This window comes from Peromyscus maniculatus, chromosome 7 (assembly GCF_049852395.1).
Source record: "Peromyscus maniculatus bairdii isolate BWxNUB_F1_BW_parent chromosome 7, HU_Pman_BW_mat_3.1, whole genome shotgun sequence".
Taxonomy (NCBI): Eukaryota; Metazoa; Chordata; class Mammalia; order Rodentia; family Cricetidae; genus Peromyscus; species Peromyscus maniculatus.
This window is the reverse complement of record NC_134858.1, coordinates 100,520,470-100,529,657: the sequence shown is the minus strand read 5'-3', so window position 1 is coordinate 100,529,657 and position 9,188 is coordinate 100,520,470. Positions and strand designations below refer to the sequence as shown.

Genomic DNA, 9,188 nt, shown 5'->3' with positions numbered 1-9,188 from the left:
ATTATCTGGCTCATGGAATTTCAGAAAATGTCTTTATTTGCTCTTCATTCTGGGTAGAAAATTGACTATCAAGTTTCAGATTCAAATATTTTTTAAAAACTTGGAAAACCATGCTTTTCATCTGTAGCAGCCAGCTGTTTTGAAATCTGACATCGAGGCAGCTGTCACCCCCAATCTGTACTTGGCCTCTCTTTTTCTTTCTGGAAGCATATGTGTGTTCCCCCTTAAGTTCTGAAATTCCACTCAGATACGTGTGAGTGTTCTGTACTTGTCTCCATTGCACTTAGAGCGTCCCTTAAAATCACACCAAGCCTGGGGCCAGCAAGATGGCTCATAAAGGCACTTAAGATATGACAACCTCAGCTCAATCCTGGGGACCCACGTGGTGGAACAAGAGAACCAACTCCCCCGTGACCTCCATTCATGAGCCACGGCACATGCATATCTCCCTGAACACAAAATAAATGAATAACTATAGTACAAATTATAAAAGGAAACAAATAAAGCACAAAACTAAAACATTTTCTGGCTTAATGCCAAAGATATTAAGAAAACCACGATGGACTCGGCATTACAACCGAGAGGATGTCAGTTTATGTTCTCATGCGTGGAATAGGATGTTAGCTTTTAAAGAGCAGAAGGATTCTTCCAGCCTGAGATGAAGGGCTCCTTTTCTTCAGTCGTCACCCACAGCCCCTCCCCACAGACAGCACCAGCATCTGTGGTCCCATGGGCATCCAGGTAGGTAAAGATGCTAATACTGGTGTATATTATTCACTTTTTACAAGGTAGGGGCTGCTGAGATAGCTCAGTGGTTAAGAACACTTATCCACTCTGCCGGTTGGTCTGGGTTCGATTCCTCCACCCACATCAGGTAGCTCACAGTTGCCTGTATCCCTAGTTCCAGGGGATCTGATGGCCTCCACCAGTATCTGCACATGCGGTGCACATAAAACCTCTCAGGGAAACATACATATAAAAATAAATGAAGAAATAAATCTTAAAAAAATAGAAATACAAAGTACACACCCCACTTATTCGGCATCTCTTAGGTTACATTGGAGCTTAGCAGTCAGTCAGCTTGCCCTACAAGTGCATGAGAATTGGTCCAATCAGTACCTGGTTGATGGATATTTTGGTCATTTTAAATTTGATGTCTGTGGTAGTTTGAATGTAATTGGCTCCCATAAGCTTATACGGTGTGGCACTATTAGGAGGTGTGGCTTTGTTGGAGTAGATGTGGCCTTGTTGGAGGAAGTGTGTCACTGTGGGGGCGGGCTTTGAGGCTTCATATGCTCAGGATACTGCCCAGTGTCTCAGTCCACTTCCTGTTGCCTGCAAGATGTAGAACTCCCAGCTCCTCCTCCAGCACCATGTCTGCCTGTATACCACCGTGCTCCCCACCATGATGATAATGGACTGAACCTCTGAAACTGTGAGCAAGCCACCCCAGTTAAATGTTTTCTTTGTAAGAGCTGCCATAGCAGTGTGTGGAAGTGGCGATGGCTGGGCATAAGGCCTAAACTGCACGCGAGGTCCGAGCCCTTCCTGCGGGCCGTACATGACCCTAGACCGGCATTTGGGGGCTGCATCGATTGACAAGTGTCTCCCCAACTTGCTCATCACAGAATCCACATATGCAACAACCATCCGAGACTCCAAATGCTGCAGAGAGCAAGATTTCCTTAAGAAAGTTCAGCCGAGCGGTAGTGGCACACGCCTTTAATCCCAGCACTCGGGAGGCAGAGCTAGGAGGATCTCTGTGAGTTTGAGGCCAGCCTGGGATACCAAGTGAGTTCCAGGAAAGGCACAAAGCTGCACAGAGAAACCCTGTCTCAAAGAACCAAAAAAAAAAAAAAAGGAAGTTCATGAGACTGTGGAGCGTGGTGGGAAGGTGTTGATCTCTGTGTTTGCACTGGGCCAGGCATAAGAGCTCTGCATCCTGCTGGAGACCTTCTGGGAACGCATGACCCTGAAGGTGCCCATCTTCTCTGCAGGCCTGACAGAGAAGGCCAACCACTACTACAAGCTCTTCATTACCTGGACCAACCAGAAAATACGTAAGACACTTGTCCAGAGGAACACGTTTGAGTTCTAGCACATCAAAGCCTTTGACTGGACATTTGCTGACAACCCAGGTCCCGTGGTTGTGTTTGCCACACCTGGGATGCTGCATGCTGGCCAGTCTCTGCAGATCTTTCGAAAGTGGGCAGGAAACGAGAAGAACATGGTCATCATGCCTGGCTACTGTGTGCAAGGCACTGTGGGCCACAAGATCCTTAGCGGGCAATGAAAGCTGGAGATGGAGGGGAGCCAGGTGCTGGAGGTAAAGACGCAAGTGGGATACACGTCATTCAGTGCCCATGCTGATGCCAAGGGCAACTGGTGGGACAAACAGAGCCGGAGAGTGTGCTGCTGGTGCATGGCGAGGCCAAGAAGATGGAGTTCTTGAGGCAGAAGACTGAGCAGGGATTCCGGGTCAGCTGCTACATGCCGACCCGACCAATGGTGAGACAGTGACGCTGCCCACACCCCCAGCATCCCTGTGGGCATCTCCCTGGGGCTGCTGAAGCGGGAGATGGTGCAGGGACTGCTCCCTGAGGCCCAAAAGCCTCTGCTCTTGCATGGCGCACTAACTATGAAAGACCATAGTTTCCGGCCGGTATCCTCAGAGCAAGCCCTCAAGGAGTTGGGCCTGGCTGAGCACACCAACTGAGCTCCACCTGTCCTGTGTACCTGCAGGACACATGCAAGGAGCAAGAAACAGCCCTACATGTGTACAACCACCTCAAGAGCACCCTCAAAGACCATCGTGTACAGCCCCTCCCTGATGGCTCTGTGACTGTGGCGTCCATTCTTATCCAGGCTGCCGCCCACTCAGAGGACCCTGGTACTGAGTTACTCCTGGTCTCCTGGACCTACCAGGATGAAGAGGTGGGAAGCTTTCTCACAGCATGGCTCAAAAAATGGCCTCCCCCAGGCCCCCAGCTGACGTGTAACCACCAGCAGCCTACCACTCTGTCTCTTACTGTTTGCCCAGCAGAAGGACCAGGGCTTTGGCTTTGGGAGGTGAGTGCCCTGAGTAAATGGAAACCATAATTGGGCCACAGACACTGTCCTAGGGACAAGACCAGAGTCACAGGCTGGCTAACGTAATAAACAGGCCTTTTTGTTTGCTTAAAAAAAAAAAAAAAAAAAAAAAAGCCGGGCGTGGTGGCGCATGCCTTTAATCCCAGCACTCGGGAGGCAGAGCCAGGCGGATCTCTGTGAGTTCGAGGCCAGCCTGGGCTACCAAGTGAGCTCCAGGAAAGGCGCAAAGCTACACAGAGAAACCCTGTCTCGAAAAAACCAAAAAAAAAAAAAAAAAAAAAAAAAGGTTGCTGTAGTCATGGTGTCTATTCACAGCAATGGAAACCCTAACTAAGACAATGTCCTTCATATAATCTGCAGGAAACATCCCTCTAGTGAATTTATTCAAGGAATGAGCTCCTAATATCAGCAGTGCCGGTACAAAAAGTGAGGTATTTTGTGTCATCATTATTTTTTGCAGTACAGAGACTTAACCCAGGGCCTTGCACATACCAGGCAAGTGCTCTACCACTGAGAGCCTTTAGGCATTTAAAGTTTTGATTTTTAGGGGTTAATTTACGCCACACAAAGGTTGTATCATTTCATTCTCCATAGTGTTATCTGGGTGTCTGATTCCTGCCTTATTAATACTACCAGATATTATCAAATTCGCAAAGTTTGCCCCTTTGGTTAGGGGTGGGGGTGCATACCAGTCACTTCAGAATTTAGGAAATTAAAGCAGGAGATTAGGGATTCAAGGTCATCTTCTTCAGCACACAGAGTTCAAGGCTAGCCTAGGCTATGTGCAATTCCATTTCAAAACAAAGCGAATGAGCCCATGAGCCCGTGGTGGTACAGACCTGTAAGTCCAGCACTAGGGAGGTTCTCTGTGAGTTTGAGGTCCACAAAGCTAGTTTCAGAACATCTAGGACTACACAGAGGGATCCTGTCTCAGAAAAACAAAACAAAACAAACAAATCAATTTGGACATTTTTTTTCCTTTGAGTGTTAGACATTAAATTCAGGACCCCGGGCATGCTAGGCAAGAACTCCCCCACTGAGCTATGGTCACAGTCCTCAGACTCCAGGGCTTTAATGTGATTTCTTTCTGGGTTGGTGGCTTAGTATTGTTTCCTACAATCGCTGGCCACGGGTGTTTCTCTTCCGTAACTTCTCTCTTCAGGGTATCTCAATGGCCGAGTCTGTCTTTTCAGGGAAATGGCCCTTTCTGACCTCCTTGTTCTCATCTCTGCCTCTGTCCTGGAGTAAGACATCTGGACCGTCCCGAGTGTCCCTTCATTTTCTGCCCACATCTCTCAGCTGCTGGTCTTTTCATTCTGCTTTAAAGATGGTCATCAACACTATCGCCCATTTTACTTGTTTCTGAGACATTCTAAATTATTGTATTTGGAAATCAAAGAAGTATGTGAAGCTTGATTTTAATAATTAAAATAAGTATAGCTCGGGCTGGAGAGATGGCTCAGAGGTTAAGAGCACTGACTGCTCTTCCAGAGGTCCTGAGTTCAATTCCCAGCACCCACATGATGGCTCACAACCATTTGTAATGAGATCTGGTGCCCTCTTCTGGTCTGCAGTCATACATGCTGTATACATAATAAATAAATAAATCTTTAAAAAAAAATAAGTACAGCTCAGCTCATGGTTAAAAACATAACACTCGCCAGGCAGTGGTGGTGCATGCCTTTGATCCCAGCACTCAGGAGGCAGAGGCAGGCGGATCTCTGTGAGTTTGAGGCCAGCCTGGGCTACAGAGTGAGTTAGTTCCAGGACAGGCTCCAAAGCTACACAGAGAAACCCTGTCTCAAGAAAACCAACAAAACAAAACAAAACAAAACATGGCACTCGCCTTCAATTTTTATGTCTAATTCTCACCCCTAAACTTAGTGGTACACGCCTTTAATCCCAGCACTTGGAAGATAAAGGTGGGCTGATCTCTATGCATTTGACCTGGTCTACATTCTCAACCTTTTTTTAAATCCCTTTTTTTTCTCTCTCTTTTTTTAAAAAAAAATTTTTACATTTTTAAAATCTGTGTGTGTGTGTGTGTGTGTGTGTGTGTGTGTGTGTGTGCTCACGTGCACGTGTGAGCGCTCATGTTCCCATGCCCATGTATGAAGGTAAGAGGATGGCTTCAAAGAGTTGGATTTCTCCTTCCACTATGTGGTTTCTGGGATCAAACTCAAGTCAGGTTTGGTTGCGAGCGAATTCCCTGCTGAGCCGTCTCTTCAGACCCCCAGATGTTGTCTTTCGGCTTCCTTTTCTAGTAAGCGGGTGCTGAGAATTCCACCATCTCTGTACCTCAGTGCTGTTTCCACAGTCCTATTGGAATAGTTTTGCCCTCAAGGTTTTGTTAAATTATCACACTTTTTTTTTTTTTTTCTATTTTGGGAGTGTGGTGCTGGTGTTCAAGACAAGATTTCTCCATGTAGCACTGGCGGGCTGTCCTGGAACTTGCTCTGTAAACCAGGCTGATTGCAAACTCACAGAGATCCACCTGCCTCTGCCTCCCAAATGCTGGGATTAAAGGCAAAAGCCACCATCGCCTGGCCAAATTATCCCACTCTTTTGTAGCATGAATCTTAAAAGTTCTTATTAACAAAATCAAACCCGAGGCGAGTTATTGGGGTCCATGCTGGTAGATCAGAGAGACAGAACAAACCACAGCTATCTCACCTCACCAGTTCCTCAGCTGGTCCTGTTTCCTCAGACTGGAAGCCTCTGAGTCCTCATCCAGAATGTATCTCAGCTGAACTGTGTTGCTCCATAGCCTGAAAGCTTAACCAGCCAAAAAGCCTCTAGTTTCTGGTCCTCACGCCTTATATATCTTTCTGTTTTGTACCACCACTCCCTGGGATTAAAGGCTGGCTTTCTGGGATTAAAGGTGTGTGTCACCATGCTTGGCTATTTCCAATGTGGCCTTGAACTCACAGAGATCCAGAGGGATTTCTATCTCTGGAATGCTAGGATTAAAGGCGTGTGCTATCACTGCCTAACTAGTGGCTTGTCTGTTCTCTGACCCCAGATAAGTTTATTAAGGTACATAATATTTTGGTGAACACAGTATCACTACATCTCCTCTCTTTTTGTCTAAAATTAAAAAAGCTTATAACTAATACAAGAAAAACTATCCAATAAGCATATACAATATATACAGCCAAAATTAAATTAATGATGTCTAGTCCATTAACATTTGACAGATTCAGATAAAAAACTCCATTATATATATTAACAATGTCCAGTCCAGTAACATCTGATAAACTCAGAACAAAAAAATTTTCATTACTTATCTTATTTAAAACAAGTAGTTCCTTTTTAAAAGTAGATTCCATAATCTCCCTTTTTATCTTATCATATCCATATTCTCTCTTTTTTCTTTTCATAATACATTCAGTAGTCTACCTTTTGTCATTTTTATATCTTCCCCTTTTCTTCAGTGTAGATTCAGTGATCTACCTATTTATCCTATTATTTCTTTATCTTTTTTCTCAGAGTAGATTCGATGATCTATCTCATATCTATATTCTCTTTTACTTTTTGCTTTCTAGGGGTGAAGATATCTTTAGGGAATCTTGAAAAGAAAATTTTGGGGTTAATCATCAAGTCCTGTATCATTTGTCCAGTCTCTGCATAATAGAAAAGTTCAGGGCTTGTTTCAAGTCCTTGTTTGAGTAGTCTGTCAGGCTGTATCATCTCAGCTAGCCATCTCAAAATTGTCCTAAGCAGTTTGTAGTCCAAAGCAGATCTTTCAGCTTAATGGCTTTACCATAGTCCTTTTGAAGATTTCAAAGTTGCTGTTAGGTGTGGTCATGGTTCCATGCAGACTTTTTTTTTTTTTTTTTTTTTTTTCCTCCTCTGTGGTTTGGAGCAATCACAGTCTGATAAATGTCTGTCTCTCGGAACCATGAACATTCTTCCCTAGAACAGAAAATCTTCACAACAATTTCTCCCCACCATTTGTCTTGCCAAATTTTTCCAAACTGACCTTGGCCGATGCTTTCTTGTAACACGATGGTCCTGGCAATTCTTCTCTGAAACAGCAGCAGTAAACCTTTCGTCCCAGGTAGCAGCATCACCGCAGTCACCAACACGATGAGAAGGAGCTGGCAACGTGGAGCAGTAGCCACTGTTTCCATGGTCCCACCACTGTTTATGGCTCAATCCGGGCCAAAGCTTCTCCCAAGCCTCCTAGGCCGGCCTCAAACTCGGGATCCTCCTGCCTCTGTTTCCTTCAGCAAATCCTACCGGTGTGCGCCACCACAACCGCCTGAGTGTAGCTTGGGCCTGAGCTGGGGCTCACAAGGCCACAGGCAAACAGCTTTTTCATGAATTCGTAACACGAACGTTGGGCGCCAGATGTAGCAGGAATCTTAAAAGTTCTTATTGATAAAATCAAACCTGAGGCCAGTAATTGGGGTCCATGCTGGTAGATCAGAGAGACAGAACAAACCACAGCTATCTCACCTCACCAGTTCCTCAGCTGGTCCTGTTTCCTCAGACTGGAAGCCTCTGAGTCCTCATCCAGAATGTATCTCAGCTGAACTGTGTTGCTCCATAGCCTGAAAGCTTAACCAGCCAAAAAGCCTCTAGTTTCTGGTCCTCACGCCTTATATATCTTTCTGTTTTGTACCACCACTCCCTGGGATTAAAGGCTGGCTTTCTGGGATTAAAGGTGTGTGTCACCATGCTTGGCTATTTCCAATGTGGCCTTGAACTCACAGAGATCCAGAGGGATTTCTATCTCTGGAATGCTAGGATTAAAGGCGTGTGCTATCACTGCCTAACTAGTGGCTTGTCTGTTCTCTGACCCCAGATAAGTTTATTAAGGTACATAATATTTTGGTGAACACAGTATCACTACACTCTTTTCACATAAATATATGTCCTACTTAGTGGAGTCAGCTAGTTCTCTATGGTTGTGTTCACTTGAGCTTTTCCTGGAGTTAATGGCGTTTAACAGCTAGTCTAAAAGAAATTGGAAACACCTTTGAGCGGGTGAGCGTCTTTGTCCATGGATTTACTGCTTCCTTGGTGTCTTTGCTTCCTGAAAAGACAGAGCCAAGAGAAACAGACTCCACATCAGGGAGACAGGCAAGGCAGGGGAAGGGTGAGATGTTTTCAGGTCCTTTCACCTGAAGAAGAAAAACGTCCACAGGCACCCAAGGAGATGAGCTTTGGAAATCAGTTGGCTTCAGGGTATTTTTATGGAAATCATGCTTTCCTTTTTGTGGTGCATGGTTCTTCACCCATTTTCTACCTAAGCTGAGTGGCTACATTAGTCCTTTCCAAGAAAATTGTCACAGTGTGTGTAGTGCGGTTGTCTTCCAAGCTAGCCCGGAAGCAATGATGACGCACCAACAACCGAGCAGTCCTCTTGTATTTCCGGGCTGGGGTATGTGAGTTCTGATGGTTCGTGCTTAGTGGAGAGATAAGCAGGTAAAAGTGCCCCTAAATGGGAGGATGGGGTGTGATGGGTGGGAGAGAAAAGAATCCCTAGGGAGGAAAGAGGGCACGAAAAGCTGAGGTTTCAAGCGGGCGGGAACCCAGCCTCAGCAGGACACCATCCACCATGGATTGTGAGAACCCTGCCTAGCAAGGAACAGATGACATTAGTAAACTTCACGAGCTCAGGCACCTCTCAGGGCTGTGAGGATGGCTACCCACAAGTCAGAGGTGGGTACTTCATGTGAAAGGGGAACGCGGCTGCAAATGGTCCCCACATTTTTATCTTTTAGGTTATTCGAGCCACTCTGAAAATGCTTAGGGTTTGGAAGGAACAAGGGTCCCATGATGGCCTTACTGGGGCTAAGCAGATCTTTTGTGCCTCTTCAGGGCACGAGGCCCACCCCTTTCTCTTTCATCAGACCTAGGCAAGCCCTCTGCTGGTGACTGGGTTAAGGACTTTCTAGACAACGGCATTGGCTGCTGGTGATGGATACCTGCAATCCAGCGCCTGGGAAGCATTTCACATCTTCACCACCAGAGGCCGCTGTTTCTCCATGCTCGGACTAGTCACACAGCCACTGTCCCTTCAGAAATGCAGTTTGACAACCGCCTGTAAATCCAAAGGAATTCCACAAATTCAGACTCCCTGTTGCCCT

General features: G+C 45.8%; 1 pseudogene; it reads left to right on the top strand.

Moving 5' to 3' along the window:
- Positions 1-1,561: 1,561 nt before the first annotated feature.
- On the top strand, positions 1,562-2,992 carry LOC102928315 (integrator complex subunit 11-like; annotated as a pseudogene).
- Positions 2,993-9,188: the final 6,196 nt, after the last annotated feature.